The 12,583-nt window shown below is 38.4% G+C and overlaps 1 long non-coding RNA gene across 2 annotated transcripts; it reads left to right on the top strand.

Moving 5' to 3' along the window:
• Positions 1 to 888: 888 nt before the first annotated feature.
• LOC101884559 (uncharacterized) lies at positions 889 to 12,532 on the top strand. Of its 2 annotated transcripts, XR_012407824.1 has the most exons (10): positions 889 to 2,862; positions 2,943 to 3,001; positions 3,094 to 3,160; positions 3,237 to 3,290; positions 3,365 to 3,515; positions 4,007 to 4,064; positions 4,178 to 4,351; positions 4,808 to 4,898; positions 4,987 to 5,056; positions 5,199 to 5,536. It is a non-coding gene; the product is annotated as an uncharacterized lncRNA (long non-coding RNA). The 2 variants fall into 2 exon arrangements; XR_012407823.1 differs by lacking the exons at positions 889 to 2,862; positions 4,987 to 5,056; positions 5,199 to 5,536 and adding exons at positions 10,243 to 10,312; positions 10,470 to 12,532 and having other exon boundaries at positions 2,903 to 3,001.
• Positions 12,533 to 12,583: the final 51 nt, after the last annotated feature.

Raw genomic sequence — 12,583 nt, 5'->3', positions numbered from 1 at the left:
GCTGTAGGCCTACACTTACAGGGCGATGTTGGTCAATAGTCATACTGCGCACCACGTTATTGAGCTCAAATATCTCTGAGGGAGATTATGTGACCCGATAGCCATTATTAACTTGAGAGATTTTAAAAATAAAAGGCCTTTTTAAAAAAGGAACAACACACAAATCGGCAACAAGTAAAACTGGTCCCTTGGAGTTCAGCACTTGTCATCTTGCCAGTGTATGCTGCGTGGTGTGTATGTATAGCGCCCTTATGCGGCGCATGTCAACTGTCACTGGTGAGAGAGAGCGTGCCCGTGAGAGCTCAGTGCAAGTATCGATATAATCACAAGCAAAATCATATCATTATAAATATTCTATTAACAATACTTATCAAAATATTTATACACTTACATGGTATTTATTGAGATTGTGTGATCTGTATAGGCTGTCTGATCTTTACAGAAGCTGTAAACTGAGACGGGCGCAGTGACCGCAGTAATGTTCAGCTCTGATGAGGTGCTTTTATTTACCCTGTAGTCTTTAGATTTTTTACATAATGTTCCATTACTTAAAATTTCTTTCGTTTTTTTTATTTATAGTTTATATTAACATGAGTGCTAGCTTGTTTTGCTGTGATCATTATGCAAGGATCATATTTCATGTTCGGTTTATTCTTCAGTAGCCGATAGATTCAATAATAATGTATTTTTAAAAGGATTGTTTATAAGGACTAAGCTATAAATATATAATACATTAGGCTAATTATTAAGACAATGGTCAGGTAGGATAACAAATCACATCCATGTAGTAAATTACTGTTGAGTGGGATCTGTGCGTGGTATCTGCCTTTTTATGTACGATATGAGTATGAGTATTTTAAGTGTCGCCCCGATACTGGTATTGGAATCGGTGCATCCCTAGTGATTATAAATACACTGTTTGACCAATTCATGCGTGATGTATCAATTCATAGATTCAGCATTTCCATAATTTGGTGGAAGTGAGATCATATCTTAAGTAAAACATAGGGCCCTATCATACACCCGGCGCAATGCAGCGCAAGGCGCGGCGCAAATGTTATTTGCTAGTTTCACCTTGACGCAAGTGTTGTTTTGCTGTTTTGCACCACGTTGTTTAAATAGCAAATGCATTTGCACTTATATGTGCGCCCATAGGCGTTCTGGTCTGAATAGGAAAGTGTTCTGAGGCGCACTGCTGGCACGTTGCTATTTTGAGAAACTATAATAGATTTTTCATTAGACCAAAACAAACCCGGTCTAAACTCCAGCACAGAGTTGCGCCTCGCTTACAGACTGCTTAATAGCCTACACACAAGATGTAGAGCAATACGCAAATATCTTTACATATGAAAAAATTTAAATATTAAGGATATATATAGGATATAATAAGAATATAAATATAGGAAATAAGTATAAAGGATTAAAATATTACAAATCATGTTATTTTCTAGCATAAATAAATATGAAAAATCACTGCTTTTATTTCTTCTTCATCTCGGGAGGCTTTTTCAGTTCATTCATAACAATTTGCTTTTGTATAATGTTATTATTATTAGCAGTATTATTTATTATCTCCATATTTATATTTGTTTTATTAAAAACAAGCTTAGATTTGCCCACCTGCAGGTTTTAGACCATATGGGGCACAGCATGTGTATTAGGATATAACTCAGGTTTTTAAGCACACTTTGTTGTTATTGTTCATTTATTCGTTTGCTAGAAATTAGAACTGAATTTAGAAATAGTTTTGAAACGAATATTTGCGCTTAACAAACAAAATTAATTATTTATAGGCTAATTAATGTGTGTGCATAAAGGTTTCCCTATCTAAGAGCGAAAGTGAAAGTAGATCGATTATCTCTCATTCTCACGCAGTAAATGCTCTGTTTAACAGTTTTCTGTTAAAAAAAACTTTTAACTGTTTGCTTGTAAAATGCTGAGTTTTTCCACTTAGACTTACTTTACATCCTGTAAATAGCGAATGCGCTTATGGCACGACGCAGCTGGCTCTTAAAGGGAATGGGAGATGAGACTCTGATTGGTTTATTCTTAAAACACATCTATAACTCAATAAGAAAATAAACTCAAACCTTTTAGACCATGCGCCACGGCGCAAAGCAGATTTTTCTGTCCTTAAATTAGCAAAGATGCATTCTGACACACCCTGAAAGCGTTTGCACCCTGGGTTTTGCGCTCTGCGCATGGACTGTCAAAATAGAGCCCATAGAGTTTGTGTAAACTGTGCAACTGACCACCGTTTTCAGGCCGACTCGGGTAAGGTTCCGCACCATTTGAATCACATCCAGATTAATTTAAATCTGAGGCAACAAACTAAATCGAAAGCCACACCGCTAAACTATTTACATAACAAATGACTTCAGGCTATAAATCATAAATGGATTTTTTTACACAACTACTAACACATGTTAACACATTAGTGATAATTATTTTACCAATAATTCTCCTGAGTTTGCACTGAAATAACTGAAATGCCAACAGGACTTGTCTGTAAAAGCACCTCTCTAACATGTATCTGCTTAAGCCCTCCACAGTTTTTTTTAGATTCTTAGCATCTGATGACATGATGCACTAAACATACTAATCATAACAGTGTGATCGTACAGAACAGGGAACAGCCAATGCTGATCACATCTGTTATCGTTTGCATCAAAGGGTAAAAGGGCGTTCATATATTTTTAATTATTATTCAGTGATTTCTCTGCATACCACTAGAAGGAAACCCGCGTACAACACTTTGAGAACCACTGGTATAGATGGGTGGTTAGGCCTTGTCTGTGTCAGGTTTTTTCTTTTTTCAGGTATTGGAGAGCAGGCAAAAGAGGGAGACTCACAAGAGCATCGGTGGAGATTTCTCTAAAAAATGCTGGAGAACAGCAGTTGGGGTTTTGTTGGGGCTGTCTTTGTTTATTTGCAGATTGGAGTGGAGCAGAAGAAGGAGAACGGTGGAGATATACTTGAAGACCTGGAGCTCATGAAGCAGGTAGTGCTGCTTGAACAGACTAAACAATGGAGTTAGTTTCAAAAGAAATGTATTAAAATTAGTTAAAGACCTGATATCTTTCTCTTTGACAGGTTGGCATGGAGCATGTGAAGGAACAGGGAAACACACTGTAATGACAAGTGCATCGTAATAAATTAGGTACAGCCTTAAACTTTAAGTTGAGTCAACTGAACTTTATAAAACATTTTAAACTTATACAATTACATTTTTACAGAGTAAGTGTCACAGAAGGGACGACATTCAGTTCAGTAATATAACAGGACGTCAGGTGAGTATAAGCAGGTGAGTTTATTGATGCAGATAATAAGTCCATTAACCTGAATTGGATATTTGATTATGCAGGCTTGGAGACTGGAGACGGATACCACAGACAGCAAACAGGATGAAGACTAAACGAGGAACCAGGAGACACCTCACTAGGAGAGACACTGGAACTCACAGGAGATGTGCTTGTGGTGCTTCAGTGAGTGGAAAACCTGGTCTTAATGGGGCAGTAAGTGGTTGTCAGATATTTCCTTCAGATAGACAGAAATAGATACAATATTTTTGTTTGTATGCTTCATTTGTATATCGCTATCTAACTTAACATTTGCAGATTGTTATTTGTTATATGATCGGATAAATTGATCTGTTCTAATTTATTTGTATGCTGTCAGAGTTACCACATTGAATATTACTGCACGTCTGTTGTCAGATAGATTGTCTGGCTGTTGTATTATTTATTAGTAATTTATGCTGTTGGCCTGTTCAACATTTGTAGCTTTTGATTGTTTTTTGTTTTATTTACAGTTTTACTAATTATTGTAGCACATTTATCTCTTCTAAGTTTATAGATTGTCATCTAGTAGAGTATTTACTTATAGGTGTGAAATATTATTTGTTAGTTTTAGAACAGAACCAGACTGGAGACAATGGTAGATGAAACTTCCAAAGAATGGTATTAGATTAATGAATGACTTGACATCTTTCTATTGTATTTTACAGATCAGATGGCACCACATGGAGAAAAGAAGGAATCACACACCTCAGCAATGACTGGATGGTCAGGAATTTAATTTTTTTTTAAATTAGGTGGACGTGTGAATCGATGGACGTCCTTCCAAGATGAAGGAGTGCTGGTTGTTGTAGATAGTAATTAGGCCTTGTCTTTGTCAGGTTTTTCTTTTTCAGGTAATGGAGAGAGAGCAGGCAGAAGAGGGAGACTCACAAGAGCATCAGTGGAGCTATCAGGAGCTTAAGTTTGATTACTTTATTTTGGATTATGAAAGAAAAATTCTCCAACAAGAGTGATTATGCTGCTTCCTGATGGTGAAAGTGATTATACTCATGGCAAGTATTATTTGACAGTTTGGTCATTTGTTTCACTAAGGGCCTACTCACACTATGCCATCCGTACCGTGCCCAGGCCCGTTTCCCGGATCGTTTGAGAAGTGTGAGTGCGCTGAATCAGGCTCAAGCACGGTTCACTTGGCCGGCCCTGGCCCGGTTGGAAGAGGTGGGTCTGAGTGCGGTTCACTTGGGCCCGAAACTGAAAGCGACACGTGACTTTTAAGGGACTGTTTCATATGGATTTATTAATCATTCTTACTGTTCATTGAACGCAAACTGCCGTAGTTTATTAAATACGCAAACTTCTCAATGCACGACAGCTGAATTTGCGGTTAGTAAATAACCGATTGAGTTCTATTTGGGACACTACATTCATATACTATGCTGTTGAGTGTGTAAGTGCATAAGTACATAGTGTATAAGTTCATAGTGTATAGCGTGCCTTTTGGGACGCAGCTTTTGTCATTTGTAGGTTGGAGTGGAGCAGAAGTAGAAGAGTCACAGGAACAGTGGAAATATACTTGAAAATCTGGAGCTCAGGAAACAGGTAGAACTGCTTGAACAGACTAAACAATGGAGTTTGTTTCCAAAGAAATATATTGAGATTAAAGACCTGATATCTTTCTCTTTGACAGGTTGGCATGGAGCATGTGGAGAAACAGCGAACCACACATCAGTATTGACAAGTACATCGTAATAAATTAGGTAGACTTACATTTTTAGTTGAATCAAATTAACTTAATAAAACATTTTTAAATTATATACTTTAATTTGTAAAGACTAAGTGATGATTGGGTATTTCCTTCAGATACAGTAAATAGTTAGATAGATGTCTTGTCTGCCGCAGGTGTTTCTTTTTCAGGTAATGGACACACAACAAACAGAAGAAGGAGACTCACAAGAGCATCAGTGGAGATTTATCTGAAGAACGCTGGAGAGCAGCTTGTGCATTGCTGGAGTTCAGCAAGCATGTAGAGCTCTGTTAGTCGTGTCTTTGTCTTTTACAGACTGGAGTGGAGCATGTGGAGACCAATAGGAATCACACACCTCAGTGGTGACTGGACACTGATGGTCAAGAATATCCTTTTAATGCAGAAGTATGGGTGCATGGATAGATGTCCTTCCAAGTGGAAGGGGGTGGTGGTGGGCATAGATTGTTAAATAGATGTTTTGTCTGTGGCTGTTATTTACATTGTAGATAATGAATTCTCAACAGGCGGAAGAGAGACACTCACAAGAGCATAAGTATTATAAATAATTTTTGATACATTTTGAAATATAAGTTGTATGTTCCTATGATATATTTGTATGGGGGAGACCGGGGATAATTGTACTTCTATTATATTTCTCTATATATCTTTGAGATCTTGAGTTACAAGTGTCTGCTATTAAATGGCCAAATAAGTAATTTTTGCAGCGCAAACAGTAAATATGAACACTTTTTAGTTTCAGGGCATACTCACACTATGCTATCAGTACCGTGCCCAGGCCCATATCGTTTGAGAAGTGTGAGTGCTCCGAATCTGGCTCAGGTGCGGTTCACTTGGCCGGCCCTTGCCTGGTTGAAAGAGGTGTGCCAGCGCGCGATTCACTTGGGCTGGAAACTGAAGACGAGACGTGACATTTAAGGAACTGTTTTATATGGATTTATTAATCATTCATACTGTTCAATGAATGCAAACTGTCGTAGATTATTAAAGACGCAAACACCTCACTGCATGACAGCTGCACCTGTAGCAAACCTCTTAATTCCTGCAGCGCGATGACTTTATAATTGTTTATGAGCGTCAAAAGTGGCTGATCTGTTCAGCGAAATAATTAACTGCGTGTCACCCCTTCCACCCCTACCTCTCCAGCTTTCCCTTCATAGGGTGGCACGGTGGCCCAGTGGGTAGCAATGCAGCCTCACAGCAAGAGCGTCACCGGTTCTAGTCCTTTAACAGGCTGACTGTCATTTCTGTGCATAGTTTGCATGTTCTTCCCGTGCTCGCATGGGTTTTCCCTGGGTTCTCCGGTTTCCTCCCACATTCCAAAAACATGTACTACAAGTGAATTGATCAATCTAAATTTAGCACTACAGTCAAACTCTCATTCAGCAGCATATCTCTTCATAGCATTTATTTTAGTCATCAGCTCATATCATGGGGGGAGTTGTCGAGATCTACCTGAGGCAAACGGGAGGGAGCCCAGGGCTCAAGGACCTTTTGAGCTCAGGTCTCTCTCCCGGGACAGCATGCTAAACTTGCTTATAATCAGTCATCAGCTAAGTGTGAACTCTTGAAAACGATATAACTAAAGAAATTTCCACTGTGCTGAGTGAGAGCGCTTCTTACTGAACTGTGCATCATTGATGACGTAAGCATGCTCAGTCCCAAATGCGATGTGAGTGCGGGCCGTCAGGTGAGACGGGAGGGGGGACAAATGTGCTTCGGCCCGGTTCAAGGCAACTGTAAATAGTGTGAGTAAGCCCTCAAACAGGAGGAGTGAAATGTTACAATTCAGCCCACAGTCTGGGTTAGTTGTAACATCATAAAATGAGAATTATGACATAAAAATGGATTTGAAAGCTTTTTATTCAGCATTGAGCTTTCAGTATAGTTTGTGTGTCTCTGTGTTACAAAGCTGAATGAAATGTGCAAATGTGCATCAGCTTCAACAATTGAACACTATTTGTGTTTGCAGGCTTCATGAGCCCACAGAGGTCAAACACTGAACTCAAACTACTTTTGACTTTCTCTTTTATAAGCTATAGCAATACTGAAATTAAATCATATAAATACAGTTTTAAATCTGCTTGGGGTTGGTGGTAACATTTCACTGATGTGACTAGCAAGTTACTAGCTTTTGTTGTTTCAACTGACCCAGCATTATGTGGCCATGAATCTGTTCTCCTACAGCTAACAGCTAAAACATTATCACCAACAATGTGGATTAAGTATATCCACAATCAGACACACAGATTACATGGGTTTAACTACAAATCAGGGAATGATATCTTAAAAATAATTAATTAGCTAATCTTAGCTGAAGTGTAGTTTTTCTGTTTAATATCTGCTGTGTCTGTCACAGGACTTTTTCATATGTGGTATGAGGACTAAAATGAGCATGTGTGAAGTGAATCAGCTGATTTGTAACTAGTTCCTTGTTGTAGAGATTGTAAGTGTTACAACTATCCCCGCTCTCTCCAAATCTAAGGGCTTTTTTTTGACGGTCCATGTGCAGAGCGCAAATTGCAGGGCGCAAACGCTTTCAGGGCGTGTCAGAACGCATTTTTGCTAATTTAAAGACGAGAAAATCCGCTTTGCGCCATGGCGCATGGTCTAAAAGGGTTGAGTTTATTTTCTTAATGAGTTATTGGTGTGTTTTGAGAATAAACCAATTAGAGTCTCATCTCCCATTCCCTTTAACAGCCAGCCGTGTCGCGCCATAAGCGCATTCGCTATTTACAGGACGTATAGTAAGTCTAAGTGGAAAAACTGAGCATTTCACTAGCAAACAGTTAACAGTTTTTTTTACAGAAAACTGTTAAACAGAGCATCTACTGCATGAGAATGAGAGATAATCGATCTACTTTCACTTTCGCTCTTGGATAGGGAAATCTTTACGCACAGACATCAATTAGTCTATAAATAATTAATTACGTTTGTTAAGCGCAAATATTCGTTTCAAAACTATTTCTAAATTCCGTTATAATTTCCAGCAAACGAATAAATGAACAATAATAACGAAGTGTGTTAGAAAACCTGAGTTATATCCTAATACACATGCTGTGCCCCATATGGTCTAAAACCTGACAGGTGGGCAAATCTAAGCTTGTATTTCATAAAACAAATATAAATATGGAGATAATAAATAATACTGCTAATAATAATAACATTATACAAAAGCAAATTGTTATAAATTAACTGAAAAAGCCCTCTGAGATGAAGAAGACATAAAAGCAGTGATTTTTCATATTTATGTAGGCTAGAAAATAATATGTTTTGTAATATTTTAATCCTTTATATTTATATCCTATATCTATTCTTATTATATTCTATATCCCTAATATTTAATTTTTTTCATATGTAAAGATTTGCCTATTGCTCTCTTGTGCGTATTAAGCAGTGTGTAAGCGAGGTGCAACTCTGCGCTGGAGTTTAGACCGGGTTTGTTTTGGTCTAATTAAAAATCTATTTTTGTTTCGCAAAATAGCAATGCGCCTGAGAACGCCTTCCTTTTTAGACCAGAACGCCTATGGAAGCACATATGAGCGCAAATGCATTTGCTATTTAAACAGCGTAGCGCAATGCCTCAAAACCACTCTTGCGCCAAGCTGAAACTAGCAAAAGACTATTGCACTGCGCCTTGCACCACATTGCGCCGGGTGTATGATAGGGCCCTAAACATTAACTTGTATTTGAAATATAACGTTCACTATTACAATTTAAATTAGAGATTAGATCTGCTTACAGCGCGTCATTTACAGTATGTGTTTCAGAAAAGTGAGTGATTATAAATACCCTGAAGAAAATTCATAAGTGATTTATCAATTCATAAATGCAGCATTTCCATGATTTGGTGGAATTGAGATCATATCATAAGTAAACCGTGGAGTTTGTGTAAACTGTGCATCCGACCACGGTTTTCAGGTCGACTTGGGTAAGGTTTGCAGGTGCTCCGTCTGTGCACAAACTTCCATTTTGTGTTTTTTCAAGGTTCAAACATGGTAAAATTGGCTTTAGTCTGTTCTTCGACCTGCACCATTTAACAAACTAAATCAAAAGCCACACCGCTAGGCTATTTACAAAACAAATATATATCGAAATATGTATCGGCTATACATCGAAAACACACATGATTTTACACAACTATGAACACTTTAACACGTTTGTGATAATTATTTCACCAATGATGCAGCTTGTAGAAACTCCTGAGTTTGCAGTAACTGAAAAGCACTTCACTAGTGCGTATCTGCTCGAGAGCTCCACAGTTTTTTTCAATCTTAGCATCTGATGACATGATGCACTAAACATACTAATCATAACAGTGTGATCATACAGTACAGGGAACAGCAAATGCTGATCACATCGGTGTTATCATACGCATCAAAGGGTAAAAGGGCGTTCATATATTTTTAATTATTATTCTGTGATTCCTCCGTGCACCACTAGAAGAAAGCCTGCGTACCACACTTTGAGAACCACTGGTATAGATAGATAGTTAGGCCTTGTCTGTGTCAGGTTTTTCCTTTTTCAGCTAATGGAGAGCAGGCAGAAGAGGGAGACTCAAAAGAGCATCGGTGGACATTTATCTAGAAAATGCTGGAGAACAGCAGGTAGGGCTCTGTCAGTACTGTCTATGGGTGCGTTCCAAATCACATACTTGTACACTATTCTATGCCATTTTGTAGTGTAAATGGTGTAAGTAGTGTGTGCACTAAAATATTCTCCTTTTTTTCTACTTTTTTGCCTTTATTAGATAGGACAGTAATGGGACAGGAAACGAAGTGGGAGAGAGAGAAGGGGGTAGGGTTGGGAAATGTCTTCGAGCTGGGATTTGAACTCGGGAAGCCCTATTGTGCTACTGCACCATATGTCAGCGCATTGACCACAAGGCTATTGCGCTGACAATATTCTTTTATTTTAAAAAGATTAAGTTCACTTTAAATTCACGGATGATGCTCTTATTTAACCGTTTAAAAAGAAGTGTGGACTGTGCACTTGGGGCTGTCTTTGTTTGTTTGCTGATTGGAGTGGAGCAGATGGAGACTCACAAGCGGAATGGTGGAGATATACTGCAAGACCGGGAGCTCAGGAAGCAGGTAGAACTGCTTGAACAGACTGAACAATGGAGTTTGTTTCCAAAAAAATGTATTGAGATTAAAGACCTGATATCTTTCTCTTTGACAGGTTGGCATGGAGCATGTGGAGAAACAGTGAACCACACATCAGTATTGACAAGTACATCGTAATAAATTAGGTAGACTTACATTTTTAGTTGAATCAAATTAACTTAATAAAACATTTTTAAATTATATACTTTAATTTGTAAAGACTAAGTGATGATTGGGTATTTCCTTCAGATACAGTAAATAGTTAGATAGATGTCTTGTTTGCAGCAGGTGTTTCTTTTTCAGGTAATGGACACAACAGACAGAAGGAGACTCACAAGAGCATCAGTGGAGATTTATCTGAAGAACGCTGGAGAGCAGCTTGTGCATTGCTGGAGTTCAGCAAGCATGTAGAGCTCTGTTAGTCGTGTCTTTGTCTTTTACAGACTGGAGTGGAGCATGTGGAGACAAATAGGAGTCACACACCTCAGTGGTGACTGGACACTGATGGTCAAGAATATCCTTTTAATGCAGAAGTATGGTTGCATGGATAGATGTCCTTCCAAGTGGAAGGGGGTGGTGGTGGGCATAGATTGTTAAATAGATGTTTTGTCTGTGGCTGTTATTTACATTGTAGATAATGAATCCTCAACAGGCGGAAGAGAGATACTCACGAAAGCATAAGTATTATAAATTATTTTTGATACATTTTGAAATATAAGTTGCATGTACATATGATATATTTGTATGGGGGAGACCGGGGATAGTTGTACTTCTATTATATTTCTCTATATATCTTTGAGATCTTGAGTTACAAGTGTCTGCTATTAAATGGCAAATAAGTTATTTTTGCAGCGCAAACAGTAAATATGAACACTTTTTAGTTTCAGGGCGTACTCACACTATGCTATCAGTACCGTGCCCAGGCCCATAACGTTTGAGAAGTGTGAGTGCTCCGAATCTGGCTCAGGTGCGGTACACTTTGGCGGCCCTGGCCTGGTTGGAAGAGGTGTGCCAGAGCGCGGTTTACTTGGGCTCGAAACTGAAGACGAGACGTGACTTTTAAGTAGGGTTGGGTACCGAAATCCGGTGCCATTATAGCACCGGTACGTAGCGGTATTAAATCAGCGTTTGAATTTCGGTGCCTAAGTTCGGTGCTGCGGCAAGGACGTTATGCCTGTTTCACACCGCAAGCGAAAGCAGTGCGTGAGCAGAGCGTGCGCAGCGCGTATGTCGAGCAGAAGCAGCACGCAGGCGTTTGCCTTTGACGCCTGTTTCACACCGCAAGCGAAAGCAGTGCGTGAGCAGCGTGTATGGAGAGCAGAAGCAGCACGCAGCCGTTTGCCTTTCACACCAGCTGCGTCTGCAGTGCGCAGCTTTCCGGCAGCTGCTGCAGAGATCAATATATCTCTATTTCTATCTCTATGTCTATTCTATCTAGTTATGAACAGCTCTCGGGTGGAATAACTTGAGTGAACATGAAACAAAGCCGAGTAAAACTTTCTTCCTCAGCTTCAGCTGCACAGCACAGCACAAAGTGAGCTCACATCATCCAGCATGCGTGTCGAACTACACTACCCACAATACACTTTGCTATGGACTACAACTCCCGTAAATAGCAATTCTTTAATTGACCACTCCCCTCTCCTGCAACACTAGCGTGCAACTTAAGCAAAACTGATAGTAAAATAGTTTTACATTTGGTTTTGTAGTTCAGGCCTAAATAAATGTTTGTTGCAGTTTTTAATTGTTTTAAGATCATTTGAATGACTATATATAAATCAGTTGATATTATTAAAGCATTTATTGGGTAAAATTGCTACTTTTTACTGTCATTCAATGTGTCTTGGTCATTATCAATGCACAAAATAAACAATAAAAAATAGGACTTATTATGGCTCCAGAATAATTATTTTTTAGGAAACAGTGCAAAAATTTTCAGAAACATTATTGTGAATGAATGGGAGGGCAAAATAAATTGACTTCAACTTTAGGCCTGTTAAAGTTTACAGGTGCAGCAATGTGCCTTGATGTACTTGAATGTTAGAAATATGTTCTCCCACACCAGTATAACGTTACTTGTCAAATAAATAAACAAGGAAGATTATTTTGAGTTTAAGTTATTTAATTATCTTGTTTATGAAGACTGCAGAGTGATGCATGAAAACAAATCACTTGAAAAGTGCATGGCCCCTGCCCGCCCCCCACAGGTTAATAGTAAGCTAATGTAATTTCATAATGCAAATCTTTTTTTTTATAATTTTTTATTTGTAGTAGCAATAAACACAGTACAATGATTCCACTTAAGAGAAAACATTTCCCACTGCTTAACATTTTTCTTTTTCACAAACTCTAAAGTAACAGAACACAAAAAAATAAAAAAATATAAAAAAAAATAAATAAATAAAGGTTTCATCAAA

Source organism: Danio rerio, chromosome 6 (genome assembly GCF_049306965.1).
Source record: "Danio rerio strain Tuebingen ecotype United States chromosome 6, GRCz12tu, whole genome shotgun sequence".
In the NCBI taxonomy this organism is placed as follows: Eukaryota; Metazoa; Chordata; class Actinopteri; order Cypriniformes; family Danionidae; genus Danio; species Danio rerio.
The sequence above is the reverse complement of the archived record's forward strand: the minus strand, read 5'-3'. Positions and strand labels throughout refer to the sequence as shown.